We start from the raw sequence: 12,037 nt of genomic DNA, 5'->3' as shown, positions 1-12,037 counted from the left end.
AATGAGTACCATTGGACACATAGCTCTTGCCTTCTACTGAACTTTTAGGCTTTTTTAGAGAATAAATTCATGTAAGTGGCATGAATGAGTCAGAGCATATAAGTTTTCATTGGTCCTTTTTTTTCCTATTTATCTGATTTCTTTTATTATTTAAGAAAAATGGAAAATCAAAGGTGCAATTTTCATTCAATAAATATCATTTGATCCTTAGGCAGTTTTGTTGCAGAAAGTGAAGTCCGTGATTTTAGAATGATGGTAGCAATTCATCAACCAAGTAATCAGTTTTCACACAGTTTCAAAAATTGCAGCAATTTCCTTGAACTGTCTGTAGAAATCCTGACACTGTGGAACTGTCATTTCAAAGGACTTGTTCTTTGCTTGGCCTAAATGATCTGCCACCTTGAGCATCACTGTAACATAAGGATACTTAAGTGATCTGCAGCTGTCCAAGCTCACAGCCATACCCAGCTTCCACTGAAAATCTACGAGTTGGTTGGTGACCTTTGGACTTAGCATCCATCTGTGGCTCACTAGACCCCTCCATTGTATGGTCCAGGGTTCTCACCATTCACTCAGGTGGAAGCTCCTGGGGCCATCTCATCATCAGTTCTGAATTGTCCACACCATTAAGCTTGAGTCTTCTTAGACCCTAAAAATAATGATTGCTTCTATTCTTATAAACAAAGAACATTTTCAAAGAAAGGGGTAAAATGTTCAGTGGAAAAATGACAAAGGATATGAATGTTTTCTCAGAGAAGAATGAATACACTTGGCTATAAGCATATGATAAATTCTCAACCTAATCGATCATTAAAAATTTGCAAATTCAAGCAAAAAAAAGATACCTATCAAGGTCTGAAAAGTTTGAGGACACATCCTGAATATAAGGTTGGGGAAACGGCCACTTTCATTAAATTTCTGCAGATATGTCAACTGACAAGATTTGGGGGGAGGATAATTTGATAATCACCGCCAAAACTTAAAATGTAAATGCTTTCTGATCCAATAATTCTAAGACTAGATCTTGGAGACTCACAAAAGTTCACAAGGGTAAATAAACAACTGCATTTATGTCAATATAATGTTTAATAGTGAAAACTGGAAGGATTTTAAACCTCCACCCACAGAAGACCTGGTTCAATAAATCATGATACATGTACCTCAAAGCACTGCCACTGACAGAGGAGAGGTCTGAAATATAGTACAGACATCTGCCAGGGTCAGTCCCAAGAGACACAGTTGGTGCGAACTCTTAGTTGCATCATGTAGGATCTAATTCCCTAGCCACGGATTGAACCTAGGTCCCCTGCATTGGGAGTGTGGAGTCTTAGCCACTGGACAACCAGAGAAGTCCTCACAGTATTTCCTTTCTCAATAGAACTATGAGCCAATGAGTTCATTCTTTTTCCCTTAGTGAGTCTTCCAGGGACCAAAATACTAGTCTAGGTATCAGAAAACTAGCATTCTAATACTTTCACTGAATGAGTCACTGGATTACACACTGTGCCAGAAGCTGGCCAGGAAATAAAATCTTGTCATTTATGGATGAGAAAAATTGCATCACAAAGAGTACAGATGACTGCCAGAGGGTGTTGAGAATGCAGTCTGAGAAAACTGGCCAGCACTGGGTCTAGGACTTCTCTAGCCTTGCTCTCTGCTTATGGAAACAGAACTTGTGCCACAAGCCCAACTTCCCATGCATGACAGCCTCCACACTCTGACCGCTGTCCACAGAGGTTAGATGCAAGCCCACATGCAAACATTGCCATGCCTTTTTCCTGAGACCTACTGCTACACCTCTGACTCTACCCAGATCCATACCTGCCGAAGGCCAGCTTCCAGAGCAGGGCTTCTGGCCATGATGAAATGTTCTGGACATGCACTCAACATGCCACCACAAACCACAGATGCTGAGCACTTGAAATGTGACTACTACAACTGACAGACTAGGTTTTTCTTGTATTTCTTTTAATAAACATACATTTAAATAGTCACGCATGGTTACTTGCTACTGTGTTGGGTAAATGACACTCTAAAGATACAGCCTTTGCTTTAAGAACTCTGACAAATCTGACTACAGCATGTTGGATTGTGGTAGCTGGACCATGTAAAACTACTTATGGGGAATTTTATGTGCAATACAAGAAGGAAGAATAGAAAACAAAGAAAGCAGGAGAAACAGAAGAGAGGAATGAGTGCCTGTTTTTGAAGTGTGGCAAAATGATAGGGCCGCCAGGGTCTGTGGTTGCATCTGAATGGCCGTGGTCAGTGCCCCGGGCATGTGTGAAGTCTGCCTTTGCAGCCACTAAGAGGGGGCTTTGCTGCTTCCAGCTTCTCAGTACAACCTGCCACAAGTGGAAGCTCATTCCCGTGCTTTGCTATGGGCCCAGCCTAACCAACACTCCCTGTACCTACATGTACACCCAAAATGTTATTGGATATGATGGCTTACAAATCTTGATGTACACAGAATGGATTGGCACAAAAAGAAGCATAGCTTAGTTTCTCCATGATCTCGCGTAGAGTGGGGTTGAGGTTTGCAATAACAATAGGCTGACCCGCTCTGCCGGTCAACTCTCATGTCTCCCTTGGGTTCCTCTACCATCTGTGGTATGCATCAATATATCCCAAAATGAGCAACAAAACAGACCATTTTCAAAACACCTACAAATTCATGTGGGGGACCCCATTTGGGATTAGATTTCTCTAATTTCTTAGAGCATACAATTGTAAGTCAATTTCAGTTTACATATTTTTTTCACCTTTAAAAAACACATCCATTCTTTTTCATTTGTTTTAGTCACATATGAAACTTACAAATATAGTCATAAAATAGATGATAGGTATTATAGATAGCCATTTTCTACCCCAAAGGTATATAATATTCCCCTATATTTTCTAATGTACATTTATAATTTTTTGAATGTTTAATTTTTTAATATTTGTGAAATTTAAATTTGCTAATAATGAGAAAAAGAGCTGCCAAATTTTTTATCAGTTCTTTAAATATTAATATATTTTTTTCCACCCATGTAAAACACTTTCTTCAATATTTACCATATTCCTAGATGTACATCAGCTTTTTCTAGATCTGAGATTTCTGTTTCTTGTTCCATCTATCTCTATCAATTTAATTAATACAGTTTTCAAAATTCCTAAAATTCTTCTTAGCTGTTGCTGTACATTTTCTCTTCTAGATGAATATTAGTATCAGTTTGTCAAGTTTAATTCTAAAATCCTTTAGGTAATTTGATTGCTTATTTTCTAAGCCTGTCACTCAGTCATGTCTGACTCTTTGCGACTGCATGGATTGTAGCCCACCAGGCTCCTCTGTCCATGGCAAGAATACTGGAGTGGATTACTAAAGATCCTCCTCCAGGGGATCTTCCTAACCCAGGGATCAAACCCAGGTCCCACATTGCAGGCAGATTCTTTACCAACTGAGCCACCAGAGAAGCCCATGAATACTGGAGTGGGTAGCCTAACCATTCTCCAGGGGATTTTCTCAACCCAGGAATCTAACCAGAGTTTCCCACATTGCAGGCAGATTCTTTTCCAGCTCAGCTACCAGGGAAGCCCAAGCCTAAACAATATGATGGGAAGTTAAATGTTACCCATTATGAATCTTGCCTTCTCCCTGCCCTTACCAACCACATTTCCATACCACACATTGCTGGCAGAAAACAGCACTCCTCACACAAACATATCCTATTTCCACTCATCCTGTGTTCTGCCATGATGCCAGGCCAATCCCTACATGTTATGGCTGCTGTGGTCTTCCTTGTTGCCTTTTAACCCAAGGAGTCCACTTTGGAGGATCAGTCCAAAGCAAATAGATATGCATTCAAGTGAAAATGTATGTATACCTCAGCATTATTATTTATAGAGAAAATATCCCTAAATATAGGCATAGAAAAGATCTGTGAAGCAAATACATGCCACTAGCCATGCTAAGCAGACCAAGTTTGGACTAGCTGGTAGAGTGCTCAGCCATAAGTGGCCACTGTCAGCTTGGTGCTACCCTCATAGCGATATCTACAAAGACTTCAGGTGACCCAGAGACACTTCAAGAAAAATGTTAAATAGAAAAGTGAAGCATATAGCTATAGGTATAAATATATGTAATCTTAACAGCAATGTAAAAGGAACTTATATATTCATTCAATGAATATCTCTTGAGCATTGACCCTCTAGGGGAGATATCCACTCTTACTCCATCTTTTTCTCCATGACTTATATCTCCATGACTTATGGTGATGTTAAAGGGGGATGGCACAGAATATCCTTAAGGAGAGGCTAGCTAAGCCCCTGGACAAGGCTTCGAAAGGTGTTACCACACATGTTCAGGTCCAGAGACTGGATTTTTCCCCCAGGTACCCAAAATTGATGAGGCTTATGAGGATCAAATAATGATGATAATTTATGAGTCAATTGCCAAGATGCCTGTGTACCACTTTCTTCAGTGCCAATAAGGATAGAATTCTCCAATAAGTGGAGAATTCAGTGATCCCTCAGGAGCTTTCTGATCCCAGAAGAACCTAACTCAGCCTTGAAAAAGCACTGGCTGACCCAGAATTGGAGCCAGATGTGTGTCTTGGAGAAAAGCCAGCCAGATCCCAGTGAGAGAGCCATGGCAAGGCTAAAGGGTCCACTTTGAGGGGTTTCCAAACAGGCCATATCCTCTCAGCTAAAATTTTGTGTTTTATCTCTACTGTATAAAGCATACCCAAACTTAAAAGCTTAAACAATAACTTCTTATCTCAGTTTCCCCGAGTCAGGAAACTGGCTGTCGCTGGGCCAGGACAGAGTGGCTCCAGTGGCTCAGACCATACATGGGTCTGTGTGCATACATCCCCTACAATGTGTATTTTATACTTTGCATACTTATTTCCAGCAAAGCCTTTCTATGACTAGACATCTAAGCACAGGAACTTTCAATGCTAGCTTTTAAAGTCTGAGTATTCAAATAACTCCTGACCTGACCACTGGATTTGATGAGATTAGGCCACACAGGAGGCAGGTGAGCAGTGGGGCCACAGTCTGTCCAGTGGGGTCTGTGTGGGTGTGCTGAAGTGGGCTTCCCCAGCCCTCTGCACAGCACTATCTTCCTCCCAAGCTTCTCTGAGACAGTAGAACTTGCTCTTGGAGTGTGCCTCTTGCTTGAGGCCTTCTTTCTTTTAAAGCCAACATACCCACCCCCCGCCCCACCCCACCCCCACCTCCCCAAGCCCCCACCCCCATCTTACAGATCAGAGGCCAGATTGGTGCAGGGGCTGAGTACAGTGCCCTGCCCCACAGTTTCACTACACACGTGAGAACCCCACCTCCAGCCCTCTGGGTGCCACCTCCTAGTGCCTGGCACTCTTCCTTTCAGATGACTGAGGCACTGGCGCTGTGCGTGTGAATATGGGGACAAGACTCAGCGTGGTCAAAGCCCCTGAAGCCAATTCTATTCCTTAACCTAGAGTACACCCCATGGAACCAGATACAAGGCTGGCGACTCTGACACTGCAAGCCCCCTGTGACTGCTCTGCCGTCCCTCTGCTGGGACTCAGGCGCAGCCTTACTGGGCATACTACAAGAGGCCACCAAGGATGTGGGCTTCTCGCCTGTCATGTGCTGGGAACATCTTCCCTGGTTATCCTCAAAACACACACGAATGGCAGCTCTATAAATAAGACTGCATTAATCAGTCAGACCTGCTAGTCCTAGACCCACAGGACCATACTGCCTGCTCTTTCCGCCAGAGGGACAAAGATGGTCTCTTGATAAACACATCCTGCCTCTATCAATGTCAGTTGACAGGAACTCGACTGGAACCTGTTTGCCTACAAATGACCTGGTAAAGCAACCAGGAACCAGGTTCCTTTCCAGACTGCATCCGCACTCCTGCGGCTGTACCTTCATTTTTGTTCGCATTGATTGATGCCTGTCTCCCAAATGACATGTTTGTCACCTCTACCTGCCTCCTCTTCTTTTCTTTCTTCTAGAAAATATGGTGCTTGCTATTGATAGTTCTAACATACCATGATTTTTTATCTTTCCCTTCCCCAAACACCATGCTTTCAATTCCACATTAGAGCTAAAAATTATCTCTTTGTCTTAGAATCACAAAACTCACTTGCTTAAAAGAAAGCATAACATGGGTCTCTTTGAAAAAACTGAACATATGAAGAAATTCAGAATATGGGGAAAATGCAGAAATAGCTGATATTGGGAAAAGTGTGTGTATGTGTGTGTGTGTAGGTGGGGGGAGTATGGGAAAGAACCAAAAATTGGCAGGGAAAAGCCATGAGACATATTTTATCTTCTTCCAGCAAATAGTAAAGGCATTCTAAAGAATGTACTCATTGTTCTCCAAGAGGACACTCAGTTCTGGGGAATCTAGACTTCTTTTAATGCACCCTCAAATGAAGCATTTTGTATACGTGAAATTGTCTAGACATCTAAACTTATCTTTTCCAAAAAAAGGAACAATTATATAATTGAATGCTAATCTTATATAGAAAAACGAGTGCTAACGATGAGAGCTGGGTGTTAATTTTAAATTTCATAAGGTCTGGTTATATTAGTGCAATCAAAATTTTCCTCAACTCAAACATCTGTTGTTCAGGTGCCCACCAATCATTAAACTCTCTGAAAAGCAGGGAAGTTCAGAGCCACTTAAAGAACGTTTCTTAGATATTTTATTCTATGGCTGACATGTGTACTGTGTGAAAGGCACATAGTTTGATCAAATAAGTGTGCTTATGTGGTTAAGATCATCTATGTGAAACAAACAAATAAATAAAAGACTAGAAGAAATAGTTGCCAGAGGCCTACTCTTCCTACCCAACTTCTCCTGCTGCTGACCCAGCACCATGGACTGTGCTCCTGTACAGCAAGGTTGGGGTGGGTTCTGCCCAGTCTCAGTGTCCCAAGTTCAAGGAGGAGAGCATGAGATGCCCCCATTTTCCAAATATACATGCTGGGTATGGTGCATGTGCAGTGGGCACATCTGGGGGGAAGTCAGGTATCCCAGGAAGAAGCCTTGAAGTTTCTGGATGGAAAAGCACTCAGTGTAAATAAACGAGGGAACATAACCGTGTTTCAAATGCCACTTCCTGGCCATTCATTCTTACCAGTCCCTGTGGTGTCCTTTCCATGCTCACAACTTTGCCCATAAAAGTAGAGCATAGCCACAGAAGGACACCTGTGTAGGAGCCCCTTAGGTTTTAGCTCCTCATCTGAAATAGGAGAGAAAAGTGGGAAACAAGTGATGGCTGATTCAATGCACACTGAGTCTCCCCAGTGGGCCGCCAGCTCAGACAGACAAGCATGCCTTTCATGATCCTCCCAGGAGAGCTTTATTTGATTGATTTTAATAATCACACAGCACTATCCGAGAGGGTGATAGCCATCTTCACAGACAGACCACCCCCCTCAAGTCCAGAGAAAACCATGTTTAGTGAACTTTTGAGAATATATCTGGAGAGTAGACTCCTAATGAACTGGTTTGCTAAAGGGCAGCCATTATCAAATAATGATGAAAACTGTTACTTCAATATATTTTCCCATTGGCAATACATGAAAGGACCAATTTGCACATTATGGGGTCTCTCTGGCTCTGTTTCAATGACCCCAGGAGAACATAAATGTCAACTCTCACTGGTAATTAACAGCCACAAGAAACTGAACTCAGTGAGTACAGCTCTGTCAAGGTGTGATTTCCTCGAGAGGCCCCTCCTGACCCCTCCTTCCTCATTTGTTACTGGACCAAGACACACCCACCCTTGCTCCCCCCTGCATGGTTTATTGTACTTTTCACCTAGATAGGAAAGTGCTTCCTTCTCTTTCTGCTCCCCTCCTTCCTCTGTGCTGTGCATACTATAGAGGTTTCCCCAGTATACCACCCATGTTGGTGTCCTTTTCCTCATATCTAAACACACCTGCCAAATTTGAGAGAAACAGAAATATGGCTGAGTCTTCTCTCCTAAGCTCAGATGTCTTGATGATGAACATTTCTCCCACCATCAAAACAAACCCAAATTAAGGAACACGAAGCCGACTAGAGTATTCAAAGCAACTGTTTCCAATGTGTTTTTTCCAACCCCACCAAATGATTCTGCAGTTCTCAGTAGACAGTGATTGCGTGCATGCTAAGTCACTTCAGTCATATCAGACTCTTTACAACCCCATGGACTGCAGCCTGCCAGGCTCCTCTGTCTATGGGATACTCCCAGCAAGTATACTGGAGTGGGGTTGCCATGCCCTTCTCCAGAGGATCTTCCCGACCCCAGGAATAGAACCTGAGTCTGTCTCCTGCATTGGCAGGTGGGTTCTTTACCACTAGCACCACCTGGGAAATCTCAGACACTGAATAGGTGTTTCACAAATTGAGCTCAATTTTGACATCTACCGCAGAAGGCATCAGATCCCACAGGTTGCTGCTAAGTCGTTTCAGTCGCGTCCAACTCTGTGCGACCTCATGACGGCAGCCCACTAGGCTCCCAACATCCCTGGGAATCTCCAGGCAAGAACACTGGAGTGGGTTGCCATTTCCTTCTCCAATGCATGAAAGTGAAAAGTGAAAGTGAAGTTGCTCAGTCGTGTCTGACTCATAGTGACCCTATGGACTGCAGCCCATCAGGTTCCTCTGTCCATGGGATTTTCCAGGTAAGAGTACTGGAGTGGGGTGCCACTGCCTTCTCCATCCCACAGGTTAAGCCCTACTTAATCAGTCCTACTTTGTATTCTCCTGGGGTCATAACTTGGCTCAGTCCTACCAAGACTACCCCACTTTAAATGTCAGGGCAAGGCTGGATTGTTACCTGTGCTTCTGACCAACTAGCTATCAGTTGAAGGTTCCCCAAACACCTATGATTAATTTGCTGCAGTGCCTTACAGAACTCAGGAAAACAGTTTACTTAATTAGGTTACTGATTTATTACAAAGGACAGGAATGAACAGTCAAACAAAGAGATACACGGGGTGAGATCTGAAAAGGTCCTGAGCACAGGAGCTTCTGTGCCTGAGGAGTTTAAGGTGTGTCACGCTCTCAGCATGATGGTGCATTCTGGTTAACCAATCTGGAAGCTCTACAAAGTCAGAACTTCAGGGATATTTATGGAGGCTTCACTACATGGGCATGACCAATTGAATCTTTGGCCATTGATGACTGAACTCAATTTCTAGCCATCGCCCATGACCCCACATTCCCAGGTGGGAGGTTGGTGCTTAGTGTTCAACCCTCTAATCATCTTAGTGGTTTCCCAGACAACCAGCGTCCAACCTCGGTACATGCAAAGTTGCTTCAGTCATGTCCGCCTCTTTGCAATCCCATGGACTATAGCCCACCAGGCTCCTCTGTCCAAGGTATTCTCCAGACAAGAATACTGGAGTGGTTGCCACTTGCTACTCCAGGGGAATCTTTCTGATCCAGAGATTGAACCCACATCTCTTGTGTCTCCTACACTGGTAGGCAGTTTCTTTACCACTAATGCCACCTGGAAAGACCTCAGGGGTTTTCCAAAAGTCACCTTATTAATGTAAATTCAGGTATGGTAGAAATGGGTTTGTTACAAATAACATGACACTTATTTCACCTTTATGGCTCTGAAGCACTTTCAAGAACTGAGGACAAAAGATCATATCTTATAACAAAAGTGCTCCCCTTGCTCTTACTACTTAGGAAATTCCAAGGGTTTGGGGAGCTGGGAGCCAGGAACAATACATGAAGTCAAAACTATTTGTTACAAATCACAATATCCCATTGTTGATATTTTTGATGTTGCTTGATTTTAAAGCATCTACTGTATACATAATGCAAATTTGAACCAGATCCTGGTAGCTGTAGAGCTGCTGATCCCACACTCTCATGGGGGCTTTGACCTATTTAGAGGTCAGGGTGGAAAAAGTTCAACTTTAGGCTTTTAGGCATGATCACACTGTAGTGCTCTTTCTCACCAACAGTTTCCATTCTTATTAAATTCAATAAATATTTATTTACTAACCCCAAACTCTGCTGAACCCGTGGAAGAAAACAAAAATTTTTGAAACTGGCGTCTTGCTTACCACGATAAGTTTAACAAGAAAAGGCAAAAATTCCTACTCCTTGGGATTTCCCTGGTGGTCCAGTGGCTAAGACTCCATGTGGCCAATGCAGAGGCCCTGGATTCAACCCCAGATCAGGGAACTAGATCCCACACGCCACAGCTAAGAGGTTTCATGCTGCAACTAAGAGTCCACAGGCCACAACTATGGCAAGACTCATTGCAGCCAAATAAATATTTTTAAAAATTTCCTACTCTTGGCACTTGAAAAAAAGTCATGGTAGTCACCCTGTTGACTTTATCAGTCATCAATCCCCAAATAGCCAATCAGATACATAGACTTCTTAGGGAAGTCATCCTCAAAGAGAAGGCTGCAGGCCATATGTTTACTTGAGACCTGTGGAATCCATTGAAATCACTTCTCAAGCGAACTTTGTGTTTATGTTTGGACCATCTTAGCTGTCAAAGCCTCTGAAACTGATTAGAATGCTGATGTGGCTTTTACAAACCCTGTCTTTCTCATATTTTCTTAAGGATTCATATCCTCTGGAGCAATTTATATATTCTACAAGAAATACGCCATAAAATAAGTAAATAAAATAATTCCCACTTACTAGATAATTTATTCATATGTTGACCTTATATTTGGACTAAATTTAGCTGTTATCAAACTTTGACCAATGAACAATAGCTGCTTAGTGATTTCTTTCATGACTTTCACTGAGGCTGCAATTGGCATCTGCAGGCTTTCCAACAAGACCATTTTGCAGGAGTCTCCAAAATTTACAAACAGAGACAACCCACTTAAAAACTGGGAAGAAGACCTGAATAGACATTTCTCTAAAGAGGACATACAGATGGCCAATAGGCACATGAAAAAATGCTCAACATCGCTGGAACTGCAAATCAAAACTACAATGAGATATCACCTCACACCAATCAGAATGGCTATTATCAAAAAATCCGCAAACAACAAATGCTGGAGAGGGCATGAAGTGAAGGGAACCCTCCTGCACACTTGGTGGGAATGTAAATTGGTACAGCCACTATGGAGAACAGTACAGAGGTTCCTTAAAAAACTAAAAATAGAACTACCAAATGACCCTACAATCCCACTCCTGGGCAGAGAAAAACATGGCTGAAAAAGATGCATGCACCGCCCCCCCCCATCTTCATCGCAGCACTGTTTACAATAGCCAAGACATGGAAACAACCTAAATATCCATCAACAGTGAGTGAAAGTGAAAATCACTCAGTCATGTCCGACTCTCTGTGACCTCATGGACTATACAGTCCATGGAATCTCCAGGCCTGCCGGGGTCCAGCCCCGGTGGATCCAGGGAATTCGAAGGGTGGACGGCGTTGGCGTGGAAAAACTTGTTTATTTATTAATATAAGATTAGATTAAGAAACTATAGTGTAGTAGGAAGATTAAGTGGAGGAAGAGGGCTGAATAGCTTGGTTTACGCGGAAGACCAATAAAATTCCAGACAAGGAATTTGCACCATCTACGTTGGGCCACCGGTGCCCGCTTGAATATCTAAGGGTGCCTCGCCTTAAGCTCCCTTTCGCGCGGATCTTAATAACCAGGGCAAATAAGTAGACCTGGAGAGCCTCCGCGCCCCAGATGGAAATTCAGCCTGAAATTAAAGTAAAGAGCAGAGGGAAGAAAAGGGAGAGAAAAAGAGAGAGAGAGAGAGACACGGGGGGAGCCAGATTCTCAAGAAACCAGGCCGAGACCAGTCCGAGAAACTGGTCTGAGAATCTGGTCCGAGAATCTGGTCCCGTCCTTTATTGTTCAGAAGGCCTTTTATACTTTTGATAAAACATGGAGATCAATGGGTAACACAAAGTTATGCAGCGTTAGCAGTCCAGACTCTTATCAAAACCAGGCTTTTCTCTCTGCATACCTAATTGTATACACAAGTCTTAGGTAATTTACATCATCTTCCAACCAAAAGGGCCAATTAACATTTTACAGCCTTTTTTCTGATAAGGGTTTGTCA

The 12,037-nt window shown here is 42.8% G+C and overlaps 1 pseudogene; it reads right to left on the bottom strand.

The window, feature by feature from the left end:
• Window positions 1–285: 285 nt before the first annotated feature.
• Window positions 286–544, bottom strand: LOC138077088 (COMM domain-containing protein 6 pseudogene; annotated as a pseudogene).
• Window positions 545–12,037: the final 11,493 nt, after the last annotated feature.

Source organism: Capricornis sumatraensis, chromosome 3, assembly GCF_032405125.1.
Source record: "Capricornis sumatraensis isolate serow.1 chromosome 3, serow.2, whole genome shotgun sequence".
Lineage (NCBI taxonomy): Eukaryota > Metazoa > Chordata > Mammalia > Artiodactyla > Bovidae > Capricornis > Capricornis sumatraensis.
Note: the sequence above shows the minus strand (reverse complement) of the source record. Positions and strands in the feature narration are given on the sequence as shown.